Raw genomic sequence first — 20,341 nt, forward strand, 5'->3', positions numbered from 1 at the left:
TCCACTGATGATTTACAAATTTCAAGGCAGGAATTAGCAGAAAATTCCATATTTCATAGATGCTGAATTGGGCTATTATCTCCATGCAGCAGGTGCCAATTTCCTATCAAATGGTGAAATGCCGTAATTATCAGTAGAATTCCATTCAAATTCTAAAAGTAGATAAATAACCAATGGGAATATCATTTATTCATTAGACTACAAAGAAAGGGGGAAATATTACCCTGTTCACACCAGCAACGAGGTTATCTCTGCAAGGGGATGCCCAGTTCACGGATGCAGGCTGGGAGATTCTAGATTCATTAGGGTCTCGGGTCTGCAGGAGAGAGGAGCTCCCATGAAACACCTGAGTGGACGAGATAATGTGTCGCTGATTGAGAGGCTACCGTGTGAGATGTGCTCGAGGATGGAAAGACACATGTTAGAAATCACTGGGAAAATACCAAAGACTTCCTGCTCCCTGCCGTATAGGCATCTCCCCAGAAGATATACTGGTATCTCCAACAAACTGAAGCTCAGAAAGTTTAAGTCACTTACCCAAGAACCCACAGCATGCAAGTGACAGATTTAGATTGGCAGGTTTCCAAAGTCAGTGTTCAGCCAGGGAGGGTCCTCCCAGTGGCAAACCCTCAACATACATCATCGCCTTCCTGTCCCTTTTGCCCTGGAGCTGGGATCCTGAAAGTCCTGGACTGATTTCAGGGTTCTCACCGGCCAGTGGAGACACTAGATATGAGCCAGTGCTGTGCGGGCAAAGTTCACCCAGCCAGGGAGCATCACTAGACTTTTAAGGAGAAAGATGGGACTGTGCCTGGGCACCCACGGGAAGGGGTGTTTCAGGACCAGAGTGTCGGCCGGGATGGGTGGACTAGAAGTGATCCCGGAGCTTTGCACAATGGGAGGGGGAAAGGAGGTTGGCGGCACACACTGGCGGGCGTGCATCAGACCTCACACAGAGAGCTGCCTCTGTGCTGGGAAGGAATTGTGTTGCAGGTGTTTCCAGGCCACGGGGAGAAGAGCAGCAGAAAGAAGCTCAGAGACAGGGATTCTCAGAGGAACCACCAGGCCAGCTCAGGGGCCTGTGGCCTCAGAACAATCAGAGGAGCACCAAGGCAGCGGACAAAGGTGTTTCCACCACCTCCTCCTTCCTGACCACCGGGACCTCTGCTGCCTTCTAGAAGCCCCCAAAGTGGGTGAGCAGGTGCTTGCCCCATGCAGCCCTCCATCTGGGGATCCCTCCTGGTATGGATGGCTTCCCTTGCATGAAGGAGCCAATGAACCCCTTGAAATACACAAATATTCCTGCAGAGCTCCTGTCAGATGACTCCTTTGCTCACGGGAGTTTCTGCTTAGGAACTTTTAACCTAAGAGGTTCTAACCAGTGTCAGGGAACACACAAAATCAGCCTTTCCATCTGGGTTAGAATTCAAGGCCAGATATAATAGTTCCCACACACTGTGCACTTAGGAAAATTATAAAACCTCTCTAAACCTCAGTTTCCTTAACCATAAAATGACAGAAATAAGTGATTCAGGCTTCCCATGTGGCTCAGTGTAAAAAATCCACCTGCAATGCAGGAGACGCAGGAGACTCAGTTTCGGTCCCCAGATCAGGAAGATCCCCTGGAGAAGGAAATGGCAACCCACTCCAGTAGTCTTGCCTGGGAAATCCCGTGGACAGAGGAGCCTGGTGGGCTACAGTCCACAGGGTTGCAAAGAGTCAGACACGACTGAGCAACTGAGCACGGAAGGAAGTGACCCAGTGCGTGGATTATTGGGGGAAGTGAAATCATCAGTATTCTTGCCTTGAGAACTCCATGAACAGTATGAAAAGACAAAAAGAACTAAAGAGTCCTCGTGATGAAAATGAAAGTGGAAAGTGAAAAAGTTGGCTTAAAACTCAACATTCAGAAAACTAAGATTATGGCATCCAGTCCCGTCACTTCATGGCAAATAGATGGGGAAACAATGGAAACAGTGACAGACTTTATTTTGGGGGACTCCAAAATCACTGAAGATGGTAACTGCAGCCATGAAATTAAAAGACGCTTGCTCCTTGGAACAAAAGCTATGACCAACCTAGACAGCATATTAAAAAGCAGAGACATTACTTTGCCAACAAAGCTCCATCCAGTCAAAACTATGGTTTTTCCAGTAGTCACGTATGGATGTGAGAGTTGGACTATAAGGAAAGCTGAGCACTGAAGAACTGATGCTTTTGAACTGTGGTGTTGGAGAAGACTCTTGAGAATCCCTTGGACTGCAAGGAGATCCAACCAGTTCATCCTAAAGGAAATCAGTCCTGAATATACATTGGAAGGACTGATGCTGAAGCTGAAGCTCCAATACTTTGGCCACCTGGTGCGAAGAACTGACTCCTTAGAAAAGACCCTGATGCTGGGCAAGATTGAGGGCAGGAGAAGAAGAGGACAATAGAAGATGAGATGGTTGGATGGCATCACCCACTCAATGGACATGAGTTTGAACAAGCTCCAGGAGTTTGTGATGGACAGGGAAACCTGGCATGCTGCAGTCCATGAGGTTGCAAAGAGTCGGACATGACTGAGGGACTGAACTGAACTGAAATCTGCATGCTTGGCAAATGCTTGAAACACATACAGGACTCGAAAGTCCGTCATCCTCACCACTATTGTTTGTTGTAGTTTCTACTTTGTTATAATTGTACCTGAGTCACGAAGTTGATAGAAAAAGGCTCAATGGACAGAGGAGTCTTGTAGCAGCCAGCATACACTAGTGTTAACATTGTTGATGATATTAAAACATCTTAATGATTCTGTGTCATATGAGAAATAATATTGTGTTATTGATTACGATACCTACAGTTTATACACAAGTTACGTTGTTGTTGCTCAGTTGCTAAACTCTGTCCAACTGTTTGCGATCATGTGGACTATAGCCCGCCAGGCTCCTCTGTCCATGGGATTCTCCAGGCAAGAGTACTGGAGTGGGTCACTATGCCCTCCTCCAGGGCGTCATCCCAACCCAGGGATGGAACCCGAGTCTCTTGCATCTCCTGCATTGGCAGGTGGGTTCTTTCCATTAGAGCCACCTGGGAAGCCCATGAGACTTACAGTAATAAAATAATACTGGTGTTCAGGGCAAGAGCAGACAGGGAGATAGAAAGAGGCAGAGTCTTTCTCTGGGCCTCTCTTCTCTGGACTCCAGGCTGTGGATGAGGATTTGCCCCTGGCTGACCCCAGGGCTATGGGACTGCTCAACAAGCAGGCCAGTGCAGAGAGGAGGGCAGTGGGTCCAAGAAGCCGAGGACCTGGCATGCTGGTGGCCACCCAATGGAGGGGCTGTTGCCTAAGGCAGAGGAGAGGGTGGATAGCTGGAGGTGGGGGTGATATCCAAGGCCCTGTCAGGGGGTGGGGGGTGGAGGGGAGGGAGTGGCGCTCAGCAGTATTTAATTTAGAGAGGGCCAATCCCAGCTTGGTGCATGAAAAGAAGGTCAGGCCTGAGAAATCTGCTTGAATTCTCTGAAAATCTCCCAGGATTGGGAGACAATGGTTCCACAATGGGCAATTTATCTGCATTTCAGGGAGGCCTCTGATCCAGTAGACAAAACCGATTGATTTGCAAAGGCCAATGTGGCATGTTAGGGCAGGGAAATTACACTGGGACCCAAGGAGTTTAAATCAGAGAAACCTATTCCACCTGAAGAAAAGGGCTTCTTTGAAAAATGAAATAATAATAAGGTGCAGAAAATTAAAAGGAAAAAAAAAAATGTTGGGAGAAGCAGGATTCAGGTTTGGTGAGAAGACAATAGGACAGGAAGGCCCCACTTGTCCCTTTCGGTAGCCAAGCTCAGGAATGAAACCCGTGCAGTGAATCGATCCCCACCTGTAGTTAACTTGCTAACCCAGAAGCCTCACCTGGCCAGGTGCTAGCCAAAGGGCTGAGGACATGGAGACCTGGAAACCTGCACCAGCCCTGATGGGGGAGAAGGTGGCTGCTGGTGCCACCTAGGGAAACACAGGCACCAGGCCAGGCGCTGATGGCAGCTGGCCCATTGCTGGTCCTGACAGGTGAGCAAGCCCCAAGGTGCTCCAATGGTTCTGCCACATGCCAGCTGTGTGTGGCCCTCCAACTGCCTCTCTGAGTCTCCTTGTGTGGAAAACGGGGCATATTGTCATCCACGTGGGCTCAAGGGGAGACCCACACAGAGGTCTTTGGCGATGGGGATTTTGCTTAAGGATCCAGGCAAGGGAGTTAACAATGCAAGAAACTGCCCCAGCAAGCTCCATAACCAACGTGCTGTGCCCCTCTGCAATGTGTATCAGGCCTTCTAGAAGATGCTCCCAGTATCTCATTAGTTTTAGGGTCAGGGCCGCCCTCACACGGCACTGGTACCTCCTGAGTGAGAGTGTTGATCAGATTCGATTTCACCATTCGATATGGAACATTCTCATTGGGCAGCATTTGCACAGAGCCACCTCCCCACCCGTTGGCCTCCCCCATACCCAGCCTACACATGTTTTGCTATCAGGGATTCTCATTTCACTCCATGTATGTGGCATGAATCATAGCAACTCCACGTGGAGCCCAGTGAGGGCTGACATTCCCAGAGAGAATGATGGTCAGGGTAAGGATGGACAACCTACATTTTCTCCAGGAAGGGGATGACTTTACCCACTTCAGCGAGCTCATGTGAATATTCAACAAGGTAAAGAACACAGAGCGGCCAGTATGGAGCAGAGCCATGCACTTAGTGAAAAGAAAGTGTTAGTTGCTCAGTCATGTCTGACTCTTTGCAGCCCCATGAACTGTAGCCTGCCAGGTTCCTCTGTCCATAGAAGTCTCCAGGAAAGAATACTGGAGTAGGTTGCCATGCCCTTCTCCAGGGGATCTTCCTATCCCAGGAAATGAACTTGGGTCTCCCGCACTGTGGGCGGATTCTTTACTATCTGAGCCCCCTACCGGGGGGGGGGGGGCTCAGATAGTAGGTGCACAAAATGTGTGAGATCCTTTTCTTTCCTCTCGCTTCCCATCATTCCACCTTGGGCTCTGTGTGACAGCAGAGGGGAGAAAGTACACCCCTATTTTTAAAACAAGAACAACTCTCACTTACTCCAAACATTCACTGGTCTCTCTAATCCTCACAGCCACCCCATGAGGATTGCTCTGGAGGGAGCAAAATCTCAGAAAAGTGACATTTCTTCCCTATGCCCTCATGGCTAGGTGCCAGCGGTTCCAGCTTCAACCCTTGTACTCTGGCTCCATAGTTTCTGCTGTAATCACCACACCATCATGCCTCCCTGTAGATGAAGACATGGAGACCCAGGGAGAGTCAGCATTCACCCTGCAATGATCTTCACACCTGTACTCAGCATTGCCTGACCAAACAGCAGTGACATCTAGCTCTGGGCCATGATTTCACTGGACCTTTTGGATAGGCAAGGTTTCCAGTCAACCTCTCTGACAAGCACCCAGGCAGAGGCCTTGTTACAAGACTTTTTCCAGTTTCCAAGCCTTTGCTTAGGTCACTGATCCAGAGAACAGCTTCTGTCTAAATTAAATCAAGCCCTTCAGGAAATGACTTTATAAGCCTAAGAACACAACAGAAAGCACCATTTTCTGTCCCTCCACAACAGGATGTGAAAAAAATGAAAGTTGCTCAGTCGTGTCCTACTCTTTGTGTCCTGAATTCTCCAGGTCAGAATACTGGAGTGGGTAGCCTTTCCCTTCTCCAGAGGATCTTCCCAACCCAGGGATCGAACCCAGGTCCCCTATATTCGAGGCAGATTCTTTACCAGCTGAGCCACAAGGGAAGCCCAAGAATACTGGAGTGGCTAGCCTATCCCTTCTTCAGCAGATCTTCCCAACCCAGGAATTGAACTGGAGTCTCCTGCATTACAGGTGGATTGTTTACCAACTGAGCTTTCAGGAAGACACAGGATAGAGCAGTCTATATGCATACACATGGACACAGCTGTGCACGCGCGCGCGCACACACACACACACACACACACACACACACACAAGCAGCTTTGCTAACAGTGGGAACAATCAACTAACCCTTTTCTCCACTGAATCTGGCCACTCCAAAACACTTTAGTAAGGAGGGCCTGATTTTAAAAATGGAAGCCATTGTGAAATACCTCCCTTGGCTTGAGTTCTTTTTTATGGTATTCATTTATTTGGCTGTGCCTGGTCTTGGTCGCAGCATGCAGGATCTTTTGTTGTGGCACATGGACTCTGTAGTTGCAGTTCATGGAATCTATAGTTGTGGGGTGCAGGCTCCAGAGTGTGCAGGCTCAGTAGTTGTGGGGCTTGGGCTTAGTCGCATCGTGGCATGTGGGATCTTAGTTCCCTGACCAGGGGTCGAACCTACATCCCCTGCATTGCAAGGTGGATTCTTAACTGCTGGACCAGCAGGGAAGTCCCTTGGCTTGAGTTCTCTAAAGAGATGCCCGTGTAGGAGATGTTTTGCTATAGAGAAAGCAGTAGAGCAAGACCCAGAATAGCACAAGACTTCTGCCTTGAGGTCTTGGGGGGACTGCTAACTGCCCCCCCCCATCTCCTCCATACCTTTCTATAGGCCACTTGTTCAATGTCAAATTGAGGATCTTAGAAGCCATAGTTCAGACATCATCTAGACAAACCTCCTCACAATGCAGACAAATGAGAAACTGGCCTTTGGTGGATTCTTTGTCTCGTAGTGGTTACTCTGTCATCTCAGGACACCCCCTTGAAGAAGATCTTATGTGCTTCCTCCAGAACGCTGGTGACTAATTGAGACAGGTAAACAGGTGAAGCAGGGAGGAGTGGTCCAGCCATTCAGCATGCGTGGAACTAGGGTACAAAAATGAGGTACAAAGGTGAGGCTGAGTCTCCTGCCAGGGAGGCTGTCAGAGGTTAGCAAGTTAGTCCCCAGGGCTTTCATTCAACCACCACACCTGAGGGTTTTCTATGTGTGCCATGTGCTTGTGGGTAGGGCAGTGAACAGACAGAGTCTCAGCCTTATGAGGAGGGAAACATAAAACAGATGATCAAAGATGTGTACACTTACACGTGGCAATCAGTCCACAGAGGAAAACACAGGGTGAAATAGGAACTGATCACAGAGGAGCTGATGAGGCTTGGGAGGCAGAGGTCCTGGGAGATCCCTTGGAAGGAGTGACATTTAAGCTGATGGATGACTGGAAGTAAGACAGAAAAGGAGCATTCAAAGCAAGCCCTAAGGTGGGAAAGAGCTGTGAGTGTTTGAGAAAATCCACAGCTGTGAGGTGACCTAAGATTCCACTCTGGAGGCTGACCCACAGACCTAAGTCCATGGTGGGGACTTTTGCCAAAGATTTCACCATCAAAGATGCCTGCCAGGGACCAGACTGAGGTTCATGCAGGTTGCATGACCATCTGTTGGCAAATCCCCCCTGATGCCCTGTGGATCCCAGGGCATGGGGATGGATGACCATGATGAGTCTAACAGTATCTGATTTTTCCATGGCAAGCATGTGCAGAACAACCCAGCAGAGCCCTTGACTAATGACTTTCAAATATAATTAAAAACATATTTCAATAGAAAGTGCATTGCCAAGTCTATACCAGCAGAGTGAAATTAACCTTCAAACGATACTGGAACAATATTGAATCACAAGGGTTTGTAAGAGATTAGATACACTCTAGCCTAATTATGTTACAATAACTCACCTCATTAATCTCCAAGGAAACAATAACCACAACAGCTAAATACTGTAATTAACAAACCCTATTTCAAACTTGATTTTAATTTTATAGGACTTGGTTACATTGTCCAACGTAATTGTGGAAAAGACAGACTATCAGTAGAGCAACCTAGTTCTAGAAAATCTCTTGTCTGACAGAGTGTAAAACCACAAATTTGTGATTCTACCAAGTCGGGCCTCTGGACCCCAGTCCATCCAGGAAGATGTTGATATACTGCATACTATCAAGACCTAGATGCACCCTCCCCCAAAAGAGGGAGTGAAATCAAATCTGTATTTGTCTTTCTTTAAGTAGGGAATCTCGCTCTTGGTCTTCTCCACATGAAACCTGTTCATGTGGAGATGTTCCAGCAGCTGGTCCTTTGTTAAGTTCTCATGGGAAAGGTTGTGACAGGTCAGACAGTCAAGGACATAACAATTGAGAGTTGGCAGATAATAAAGAAGAAAAATGGCATGATCATCTCAATAGATGCAGAAAAAGCATTTACCAAACCCAATAACTTTTCATAAGGAATAGAAGGGAAAGTCCTCACGCTGATAAAGGGAATCTACAAAAAATCCACAGCTAAGCATCACACTTGATGGTGAAAGACAACGTTTTCTCCCTAAGATCAGGAACAAGACAAGATGTCTGCTCATGTCACTTGTATTCAGTGTTATACTGGAGGCTCTAGACAGAGCAATTAGGCAAGAAAAAGAAACAGAAGGCATCATGTTGGAAAGGAAGAAGTAGAACAATCCTTATTTGCAAATGACAAGATTCTGTATACAGAGAAGCGTAGGGAATACACACACACACACACACACACACACAATGAGCACACCCAAGTTCAGCAAAGTTGCATGATACAAGAGCAATACGCAAAAAAAAAAAAAAAAAACCAGATGTATTTTTTGGCACTAGCAATGAACAACCTGAAAATGAAATTAATAAAACTTCTATTACAATAGCATCAAAAATAATAAAATACTTAGCAATAAATTTAAGTGAAAAATATTTACATTGAAAACTATAAAACATTGTTGAAAGATACTTGAAAATACCTAAATAATTGAAAATACATTCCACATTCATGAATCAGAACACTTAGTACTTTCAAGATGAAAATACCCTCCAAAGTGACCTAGAGATTCAACACAATTCCTATCAAATTTCCAGATGCTTTTTTCTTTTCAGAAATTGACAAACCAATCCTAAAATTCATAGAGAAATACAAGGAACTTATAATAGCTAAAACAATCTTGGAAATAAAGAACAAAGTTGGAAGACTGACACCCCCAATTTTGAATCTTTCTACAAAGCTTCAGTAATTAAGATAGTGTGGCACTGGCATAAAGATCAACATACAGAGATCAATGGACTAGAATTGAGAATCCATATGTGAACCCTTATGTTTATGATCAATTGATTTTTGACAAAAGCATCAAAAATAAATGGGGATAGGATAGTCTTGTCGATAAATTATGTTAAAACTGGACATTCAAATACAAAAGAATGAAGTTGAACCTCCTTTCAAAATACATTTTAAAATTAACTCAAATCATAACTGAAATTTAATAGCTAAAATTACAAAACTCATAGAAAAAAACACAGGAATAAATCTTCATGTCCTTGGGTTAGGCAAAGCATTGTCAGATGCAGTAATAAAGGCAAAAGATACAAAATAGAAAGTATTAGGTATACAATATTGTAATCAACTATACTTCAATTAAAAAAAGAAAAAGCAAATTTCAATTCACAGAAATTTTAAACTTTGTGGTAGAAATATCATCATGAAAGTGAAAAGACAACCCACAGAATGGGAGAAACTATTTGAAAATCATGATCTGATAAAGAACTGGTATTCAGAACATACGAAGAACTTTTACAACCCAATATTAAAAAGATAAATAACCCAGTTTAAAAGTGGGAAAGAATCTGAATAGACATTCCTCAAAGAAGATATACAAGTGACCAATAAGAACATAAAAAGATGTCCAATGTCATTAGTCATTCAGAAAATGCAAATCAAAACCACAATGAGATGCTACTTCACACTGACTAAAATGTATAGAATTTTTAAAGTCATAACAAGTGTTGGCAAAGATGTAGAAAAATTGGAACCCTCATTCAACACTGGATGGAAAGGGAATGTTAAACAATGCAGCCACTTTGGAAAACAGTTTGGCAATTCCTCAAATTGTTTTTTAAAAAATTGAGTTACCATATGGTCTAGAAAATTCACTCCTAAATATATACCTAAGAAATAAAAACATGTGTCCATGCAAATATTTGCACACAAATGTTCATAGCAGAATAATTCTCCATAGGAACCAAAAAGTAGAAACAACCTAAATGCATATCAACCATAAATAGATGGAGTGTGGTATATCTATACAATGGAATACTTTTCAACAATAAAAAGGAATGAAGATACACACTATATCATGGAGAGATCTTAAAAACATCAATACTGAGTGAAAGAAGCCAGTCATAAACAGCCACATATTATATGATTCCATCTGTATGAAACATCCAGAATAGGCAACTTTATAGAGACAGAGAGGAGATCAGTAATGGCCCGGGGTAGACGGAAGTCAAAGTGGGAAACAGGAGCTTCCACTGCGCACGGGGTTTCTTTGGGGTGTGGCGCTGGTCTTTAGTGGCCAACTCATGCTCAGCTCTTTTGTGGTCCTATGGACTGCAGCCCTTCAGGCTCCTGTACCCCTGGGATTTCCCAGGCAACAATACTGGTGTGGGTTGCCATTTCCTCCTCCAAGGATCTTCTTGACCCAGCGATCAAACCCATGTCCCCTGCATTGGCAGGCGGATTCTTTACCACTGAGCAAGTCACTTATACAGATGATCTCATTCAAACCTAACAAAAGCCTTATGAAGAAAAGAATATTAACTTCCTTACATACATCATGGCCATGATGCCAGATGTTTAACAGGTTTTTAAACATTTTATTTATTTTTAATTGAAGGATAATTGCTTTATAATATTGGTTTGATTTCTGCCATACGACAACATGAATTAGCCATAGGTGTGGATATGTCCCCTCCCGCTTGAGCCTCCCTCCCATCTCCCACCCTTTCCCACCCCCTCCAGGTTGTTATAGAGCCCCAGTTTGAGTTCCTTTATTCATACAGCAAATTCCCATTGGCTATCTATTTTACATATGGTAGTGTATATGCTTCCATGCTACACTCTCCATTCATCTCACCCTCTCCTTTGTCCCCCTGGCCCTTGTCCATAAGTCTGTTCTCTATGTCTGTGTCTCCATCGCTGTCCTGCAAATAGGTTCACCAGCACCATCTTTATAGATTCCATACATATGCCTTAATATACAATATTTGTTTTTCTCTTTCTGACCTTTTCTTTGTTTTTCTCATTCTGTATAATAGGCTGTAGGTTCATCCGCCCCATTAGAATTGAGTCAGATGTGTTCCTTCTTATGGCTGAGCCGTATTCCACTGTTTATATGTATCACAGCTTCTTTATCCATTCATCTGTTGATGGACATCAGGGTTGCTTCTATGTCCTAGCTATTGTAAACAGTGCTGCAAAGAACACTGGGGTACATGTGTCTTTTTCAGTTTTGGTTTCATCAGGTTAAACACAGTTTGGACACAACATTAAAGCCAGGAAAGTCTCAATTAAAGCTCCATGCACTTAATAACGGTTCTTGAATTGGTTTCTGTGCCAGGTCTGTGTTTTCACCCTGGAGATAGAGAGGCACACACAAAGGCTAGCCTTCATGGAGCTCCCTTTTAATGAGAGTTCACTGTAGTCACAATGATGCTATGTCACAAACCACTCCAAAACTCAGTGTCTTAAAAGCAGAACTCAGTTCTTCTCATATCTGTAGCTTGGCTGGACAGTGGCTGACGTAGGCTGGACTCTGTGGGATGTTCTGCCTCAAACCACAGGTCTGGCTGGACCTGACTTCTCACTGCAGGTAGGGAGCCACAAGTGCTCCACATGTGTTCTTAATATTGGTGCTTGATTCAGTCTCTGCTTGTCAAGATGGATGGTGTCTGGAGGGTCCAGGCTGAAATGACAGTAGCTATCCAAAGGGGACATGCCAATGGCAGAGGTTCATGAGGGTAAATTGCACTGTGGAAGGAGATTTCCATCCTACGTCTGTGTCACATTTCCTAACACCCAGAGCAAGTTACATGGCCAATTCCAAAGTCAAGGGTTGAGGAAGTCTACTCTGCCTATTGTGAGTCCTTGGCTGCATAATACCAGCCATGTGGAGTAAAGCATTGTGATGAAGCATTCCATCCACCACTGGGTGAGATATACAGGCCTCAAACCAAGACCCCAGAAACTTCTACCTTCTAGAGTTTTCCATCTGTAAAAGTGTCTGTTCATATCTAATACAGTAGTTAGGAGGATCAAATAAACTACTGATTTGTGAGAGGTTCTCTGAGTAGTAATTTTCTTGGCAAACATGAAGAATATTGTTATTAGTAGTTACCAAAGACCTTCAACTTATTGGAAAGATTGCCTTGTGGAGCTACTCAAACAGAAATAGAAGTGCATAGATAAATGTGTAGAATAACCAAAGTCCTTATTACCCAAGACATCCCTTTTGGAAACAACCACAAAAAGAAATAGAGATATTTTTAATTACTGCTATTGTTTTGAATTTCTGCTTTTCTGCTGGACTCATGAAAGTCCTGGAAAAATGGATTATTTTATTGGACTCTTGGATCTTCTCAAAGAGAATAGTATCTCCAAGAATTTCTAATGGACAACAAGAAAATAGAGGTGGGATCTGAGAAGGTAAGAGCTTCTGGTGCCAAAATGAATTCCTAAGAACATTCTGGTGCCAGGGGAAGAACCGTATCAGAAGACAGCAAATCTCAGCTCCCATGTTGGGAGGCAGGCTATTCAGTGAAAAGGGGCATGGACTTTTGGGGGCCAGAGAGCCCTGAGTTTGAATCTAAGTTCTGCCACTTAATAGTTGGGTGATCTTGGGCAAGTCACTGAGCCTCTCTGAACCTCAGCTTCTTCATATTAAAAAAATTAGCCCAAGGGACTTCCCTGGTGGTCCGGTGGTCCAATGGTTAAAAATCCACCTGCCTATGCAAGGGACATGGATTCAGCCCCTGGTCTGGGAAGATCCCATATGCCATGGGGCAACTAAGCCCGTGTGCCTCAACTTCTGAGCCCGTGCTCTAGAGCTTGTGAGCCACGACTATTGAAGCCTGCATTCTCTAGAGCCCATGTCTGCAACAAGAGAGGCCACCGGAGCAAGAAGCCTGCACACCGCAACTAGAGAGAGCCTGAACAGAAATGAAGACCCAGCACAGCCAAAAATAAATAAATAAAAATTTTAAAAATTAGCCCTATGATAGTACTCACATTAGAGGACTCATTTGAAACTTAAAGAGGTAACACGTGAAGTGCTTAATGTAGTCCCTGGTGTAAAATATTTGCTAAATTAATGCCAAATATCATCACTGGCAATTTAAAAATATTATGCTTATTCCTGGCTCTGCCCACTTCATGAGATTTTTATGAGGAGCAAACGAGAGAATTATTAGGAAGAGGCTTTATAAGCTATGAGGAACTATAATAGACAAATAGTCCTAGGTTTTTAGAGTACTTAAGTGGCCTTGGCAGCCTGAACTCAATAAATATGTGTTAAAGGAATAATAAGTCAGTGAATGAAATCAAGCCCCTTTCTTTTGAGGATTGCCCTGGATCAAAGGAAGGCCTGTTAGCCAGCATTTCCCACTTACAGCCATGGGTGTCTACTGCAGACAGATGTCTCAAAGACTCTCACCCTTAGTACGATGCCTGTTTTTCTGAGAAACTTATCACAGAGAAGGGAAAGCCTTTAGCCTTCATGCCTTGACCTAGAAGAGACAGCTCAGAGATTATTTTTGTGGAAAAGAAGAAAGGTCACATTTCATAATTCTGTGTTCTCATACCTGAGCACTGGCAAGAGAAAAAGAGAAATCTGTCAAGTGGACTTTTCCACTTACAGAACCGTAATAAGTCTAAAGAGTGCATGATGCATTGGTATCCCCTTGAAGAAGATGTTCTGAGTTTGAGATGTGCTATAAATATCCTTCAATGCGGTGTATGTCAGCGGGAATGTTCCCATCCTTGGGTAGGCATGGGCAATCTACAACAGGGACAGAGGTAAGTTATGGCAGGGAGCACATTTAGTAATCTAATCACTCAGTGGATACTCACGATATACAGTTTAATCGTCCACAAGGTATAGGTTCTCTGTAATTGAATTAGATTTGGAAACAAGGCAAACCTGATTTATAGCACTGTTAAACACACACACACACACACACACACACAGACAACAGGGTATGTTTTCCTGTTTGTCACAATAATCCAGTGGTTAGTGTTAATGTGTTACCAAAGGATGAGGCAAAACGGATAAACCTAAGGCACTTAGGGTTCGCTGTACAAACAGGCTGCGTGAGCTAAAGACTGGAGAAGCAGGGGAAGTTATCCTTCTCATTCATGTTCACTTAAGGCAGATTTTCTATTTTACTTTAATCTGCTTCAGGCTTATTCAGCTAAACATAATTTGAACTATGGTTACTCATTCATCCAACAGACACACGAGCATTGACTGCTTTCTGCTGTACATGGTGCTGAAGGTACTGAGATGTGTGCTAGTTACATGACCGTGTCTATAAAGTAGAGACAATGGTGGTTTCCATCTCGTGGAGCTGCCATGATGATTGTGATAAATCACTTACTGTAATATATATAATATATCATCACCACCACCACTACCATCATCATCATCATTATGGATTTTGTTATTATTTCCTTGCCTGCAAAGAATTTAGTTTTGCAGAAATTACAAGCCAAGACTGTTTCTAAACAATGTGAAAAGGGCTGACATATCTTCTATCTGTTATTTATTGCCACAGCAATACTATGTAATAAACACCACAACCTCTGTGACATTAAACTTTCACAGTTTACTGCTTACACATCTGAGGGCCACTAGGGGTTGACCAGATGACTTTGCCTGCTCTCATAGATTAGCTCATGTGTCTGGGTTTGGTCAACTTCTGGTTGGTTGATTCTGTTGTAAGCTAGGTGTGACTCCATTCCACAACCTTCATACCTACTTCTTGTAACCAGGCTCTGGTCCAGGCATGTTCTTCACATGGTGAAGGCAACCATTCAAAGTTGAACCAAAACATGCAGAACCTTTTGAAGTCTAGTCTCCAAATCAGGACGCCATCCTTTCTGCAGGCCAAAGCAGGCAAGTCACATGGCTGCACCCAGATTCAGGGTGGAAGAGGACTGCAGAGTTATACAGCAAAAGGCATGGATGGAGAGAAGGGTGACCACCTAGGGCTATTGATGTAGTTTATCCCACGTATGTCTGCTGAGAGCTGCTGTGGAGATAAAAGACAGTCCCTAGTGCCATTGTCAAGAGAGAGTTTAAGGGACTTCCCTGGTGGTCCAGTGGTTAAGAATCCACCTTGTGATGCAGAGGACACAGGTTCAGCTCCTGGCTGGGGAACTAAGATCCCACATGCCACAGAGCAACTGAGCCCATGTGCTGCAACTATTGAAGCCCACTGGCTCTGGGGCCTGAACATCACAACTAGAAAGCCTGCACCCTGTGACAAAAGATCCTGCATGACTCAACAAAGATCTTGCGTGCTGCAACTAAGACCCAATGCAGCTAAATAAATAAATAGCATGTGTTATTGTTTTTTTTTTAATAGACAGAGGGCTCAACAAAGGCTCTGAGCTGAGTGGTAAGAGTACCCATGGGTAAGAGTTCCCCAGACCACCCTGGTGAATTTCTGGGTACCATAAACTGGTGCTTGGTTGTCTTTCTTTACCTCTTAAATAATTAAAGAGCTCACAAAGTGACCTTCTTGAAATGCTGAATGTGACAGCAGACCTGAGCTCTGTCAGAGCATCTCCCACACCACCTCCAGAGAGGTCACTGAAGGGCACAGCTAATCCATCACAAAGTGGACCCTCTGGGCACCCCCCCTGGACTTCTAATAAGGAGGTCAGCACCGCTGGAGATTTTGGTAGCACATCTAAAACAGAGACACACCGTCCTAGTTCATTGCCCAATGGTCAAGCCCTCAGAGTTCCAGCCCTCAGTAACTTAGGTGCAATGGAGCCATTTTCCCAGGTGACAGGGACCAGGATCTCAGTGAGTCTTTCTGTGATGCTGTGCACACACTGAGACCATGAGGAAACAGAGTGAGAGTTTATCTATAAAGTCTCACACAGCTGAGCGGACAGAATTCCTCACAGCTTCTTACAGAATGCACCTTCAAAAAGAATTGAAAAGCTATAAATTTCCAGATCAACCAGAGTCAGCTTTTTGAACCTTAAAAGAGGTAGCTTTTGGAGAGGGAGGCACTCTCCCCGGAAACACACAGGGAGCAAGATAAGGAATTCAGGGGACCAAAGCCCGCATTAGCTCAGATGAGGAAAGTGCTGTTTATTTCAAAAGCAGAAGGAGTGAAACAAGAGTGGCTTCTACAGGGGACTTCTTTGGTGCTCCAATGGCTAAGAATCCATGTTCCAATGATCAACCTGCGGTCGATCCCTGGTCAGGGAACTAGATCCCACATGTTACAACTAAGACTTTGAATGCCGCAACGAAGACCAGTGTGGCCAGCTAAATAAATAAAGTGTGTGTTCTTGTTTTTTTTTTTTTTAAAAGAGTAGGTTCCACCAACCATTACAGTTTAAAGGGCAAGGAGGGCCCCCTTCATCTCCTCTGTGCTTAAACCCCTGGCTCACTTCCTCGCCTTGCTCCTTCTCTGTCCTCACCCCCTCAAAGGTTACCAAGGATCCATCCAAAACAGAGTGTATCGGTTAAGGATACTTTGGGCCTCGAGTAACAGAAGAATTAACTCCACATGGTTTGAAAGTGAAAGTGTTAGTCACTCAGTCGTTTCTGACTCTTTGCAAACCCATGGATTGTAGCCTGTCAGGCTTCTCTGTCCATGGTATTCTCCAGACAAGAAAATTGGAGTGGGTTTCCATTCCCTTCTCCAGGGGATCTTCCCGACCCAGGGATTGAACCCAGGTCTCCTGCATTGCAGGTAGATTCTTTACCATCTAAGCCATCCGATAAAAATCTTACAATGACACACAAGAAGAAATCCAGAGGCAAGTTGGTTCAGGGTTGGTTAATTTAACTGCACAGAAGCTTTGATTTCCCCTCTAAAACCGAAAAACTTTCCCCACTCCCCTGATCCAGCAGATTTTTCCTTACCTCTCATTGGCCAGGATAAAGTCACAGCCACCATTCTAAAATGGGCCACTAATATTCATTACAAGGATTGTCTCAGAGATTAATCAAGATACCTCCTTAAGCAGGGGGCTTCCCTGCCTCCCCTGAAGAACATGACTGCTCACTACTTTAAAACAATGGAAATTCTGCAGCATGGAAACGTCGGGGGGGGGGGAAGCAGTTGGGTAGATAGTCAAGCACAAAGGAGCATGAAGAAGGTCTGGAAATTTAGACCAGGAGGAGTCAGGGTAATTTCTTTAGATAAGTAACCACTGGCTTTCTCGAAGCCATTGACCTAGTTAAAATTCTGCCTCTGCTATTTAGGAACTATGTGATTTGGGGCAGTTTATCTGAACTTCCATTTCCTAACCTATGGAATGGGGCCAATAATGTCTAACTCCCTGGTTGTTATGAGAAAACACTCCATGAAAACTCCTTGGGCACTGACATGATCATTAGTGGTGCAAGTGTGTGTGCTCAGTCACTAAGTTGTGTCCAACTCTTTGCGACCCCATGGAGCCCTCCAGGCTCCTCTGTCCATGGGAGTCTCCAGGCAAGAATACTAGTGTGGGTAGTTATTCCTTTCTCCAGGTGATCTTCCTGATCCAGGGATCGAACCTGCATCTCCAGTGTCTCCTGCATTGGGAGGCAGATTCTTTACCGCTGAACCACTTGGGAAGCCTGACCATTAGCAGAGAGGTTCCCAAATGCCCTGCCTTAGCTTCTCTTATGATAGGAAGTCATCATCATGGGTATAAGCCAGCGTCTGGAACCAGACAGGGCTGGGTTCAGTAAGTGGTGCTGCCGGTATCTGCCACATAATGTCAACCAACTGCTAAACCTTCTAAGCTAGCTTTAGAGCACCCATGTGCAAGACGGGTGTAACACTGTTCCTAATCTCAATAGAAAGCGGTTGTAAGAAGCGAGTGAGATCCTGATGATAAAGGATTTAGCAGGTGCCCAATCTTGAATAAGCACTCAGTAAACAATAGTTGTTACTATTACTGTTGCTGTTGTCATTATCATTATTATAGTCATCATTGACATCATCATCACCCCCTGAATGTCTCCAACATGCCAGGTACTAGGTCCTGTAGATGCACATGGACTTACAGATTCACAGCAACATTTTGCAAGAAGAAAATTTGATCACCTATCACCTTTTGATGCATCCTCATTTTTGTGGAGGTAAAGACCAAAAGGGCTTCCCAGGTGGCTCAGTTGGTAAAGAATCCACCTGCAATGCAGGAGACCTGGGCTTGATCCCTGGGTTGGGAAGATGCCCTGGAGGAGGACATGGCAACCCACTCTAGTATTCTTGCCTGGAGAATTCCCCTGGATGGAGGAGCCTGGCGGGCTACAGTCCATGGGATTACAAAGAGTCGGACATGACTGAGTAAGCACACAAACACCAAAAAAATCCTCGGTATGACCTTTAAGGCCATGTAAGGTTCAGTTCCAGTTCACCTCCCCGGACTTAGCTCACCTCGAGCTTCAGTAGACATCTTTCTGTCTCTCTAATCTGCCAACCAGGCTTTTTTCCATGGTGCTCTTTCTCTGTTAGTTAACAAGTCCTCCTTCTTCAAATATAACCCCAAATGTCACTTTGCAAGGGAGTCTTTCTGATACAGAGACCAACTCCTTTGGAATATTTTCAGCAGAGAGAGGGTGTCCTGAGTGGATAAGAGCATGAACTTTGAATCAAGACTGTGAGGGTGTAGATCCCAGCTTCATTATTTACTAGCTGTATGACTGTAAAGAAGGCTGAACACCAGAGAATTGGTGCTTTCCAATTGTGGTGCTGGAGAACACCCTTGAGAGCCCTGTGGACTGCAAGGAGATCAAACCAGTCAATCTTAAAGGAAATCAACCCTGAATATTCATTGGAAGGATTTATGCTGAAGCTGAAACTCCAATACTTTAGTCATCTGATGTGAACTGACTCATTGGGAAAGACCCTGATCCTGGGAGAGATTGACGGCAAAAGGAGAAGGGGTGACAGAGGATAAGTTGGTTAGATAGCATCACCAACTCAATGGACATGAATTTGAGCAAACACTGGGAGATAGGGAAGGACAGGGAAGCCTGATGTGCTGCAGTCCATGGGGTCACAAAGAGTCAGACATTACTTAGTGACTGAAAAACAACAACATGACTTTGGGTGACTTAACCTCTCTGAGCCTCGGTTTTCTCATCCATACAATGTAGATATTATCAATAATAAATAATGATACCTACTCTGTAGTTCTACTGTGAAGATTAAATGAGTTACTATTATTAAAGTTCTTAAAATAGTGTCAGGCATGGTAAGGGCTATGTAAGTGTTTACTAAATCAAATTAATAAACTGTCCCTTGCCTCCAGAGAATCTCTCTTACTCTGCAATTATGCACTCATTTCCATGATAATTTGATTACTCACTGTCTCCCCTTCAAGATCAAATGATCCAGGAGTCCAGGGGCATGTCTCCTGTGTGCCCCACTGTACCCCAGTTCCAGGAACAAGACCTGGTGCAGGATGGGTTCACAATAAATATGTATTTGATTAATGAAGGAAAACTTAACACATACCATACGTCAATATTTTCCCTGCGTCTGCCAAGACAGAGCGGCCTCTCTAGTCTCTTCTGACCTTCTCAGGTCTTGTGAAGGGAGCAACAGCCCTTCCCTGTGCTTGATGCACTAATGCAACCACTGCCAATGAGCCCACAAATGCTGGGGGGGTCCCCAGGGACACAGAGCCGGTAATGGGCTCCATATTGTTTCAGATGTTCCGGACCACGCAGCCATTGTGTCTCAGATAATGCGAGCATGGTTAACCCCAAATCCCTCCACTCACTCCATCACGTGTAACTCTTTAAAACATCCTGCGCCCCAAGCCTCCCCACCACGGCCAATGCAGGATGGGAGCCTTAATCAGAGAAGAAAAGATTAATTGGGAAGTGCCTTGAGAGCACCTGTGTGCCAGGCCTGCCATGCGTATAGTACAGGCAATTAGGGCAGCATTGTAACCTGTGTTGTCTCAGCAGCTGTAGCAGCCCCAGCAAAGTCTCTCCTCCCCTTCTTTGTACCTGTAGCCTCGGAAGGCTGGAAAGCAGACAGATGAAGGGGCCCTGTCAAGGGCACCAGCAGAAGAAGTTGGCCATCTCCACACCCAACATAGAGACCAGTGGAAGCCACAGAAAAAAGCACAGATGCCAAACCTCACTCTAACCCTTACACACTGTGTGATACTAGGCTCAGCTCCCTCATCAGTCAATTGGGAGAATAGGACCAGATCAATGGTCACCTAATCCTTAATTCTAAACTCACAAAGCTCCAATACTTTGGCCACCTGAGCCAATTCATTGGAAAAGACCCTGTCGCTGGGAAAGATTGAG

General features: G+C 44.6%; 1 long non-coding RNA gene across 1 annotated transcript in view; it reads right to left on the minus strand.

Moving 5' to 3' along the window:
* Positions 1–20,341, minus strand: part of LOC145531694 (uncharacterized) — a 362,173-nt gene that overhangs the window by 123,350 nt on the left and 218,482 nt on the right. The window contains exon 3 of the long non-coding RNA XR_014072671.1: positions 6,658–6,815. This is a non-coding gene — a long non-coding RNA (uncharacterized LOC145531694). The remainder of the gene's footprint in view (positions 1–6,657; positions 6,816–20,341) is intronic.

The sequence above is a fragment of the Giraffa tippelskirchi genome, chromosome 13 (genome assembly GCF_054371585.1).
Source record: "Giraffa tippelskirchi isolate mGirTip1 chromosome 13, T2T-mGirTip1v1.2.pri, whole genome shotgun sequence".
Classification (NCBI taxonomy): Eukaryota; Metazoa; Chordata; class Mammalia; order Artiodactyla; family Giraffidae; genus Giraffa; species Giraffa tippelskirchi.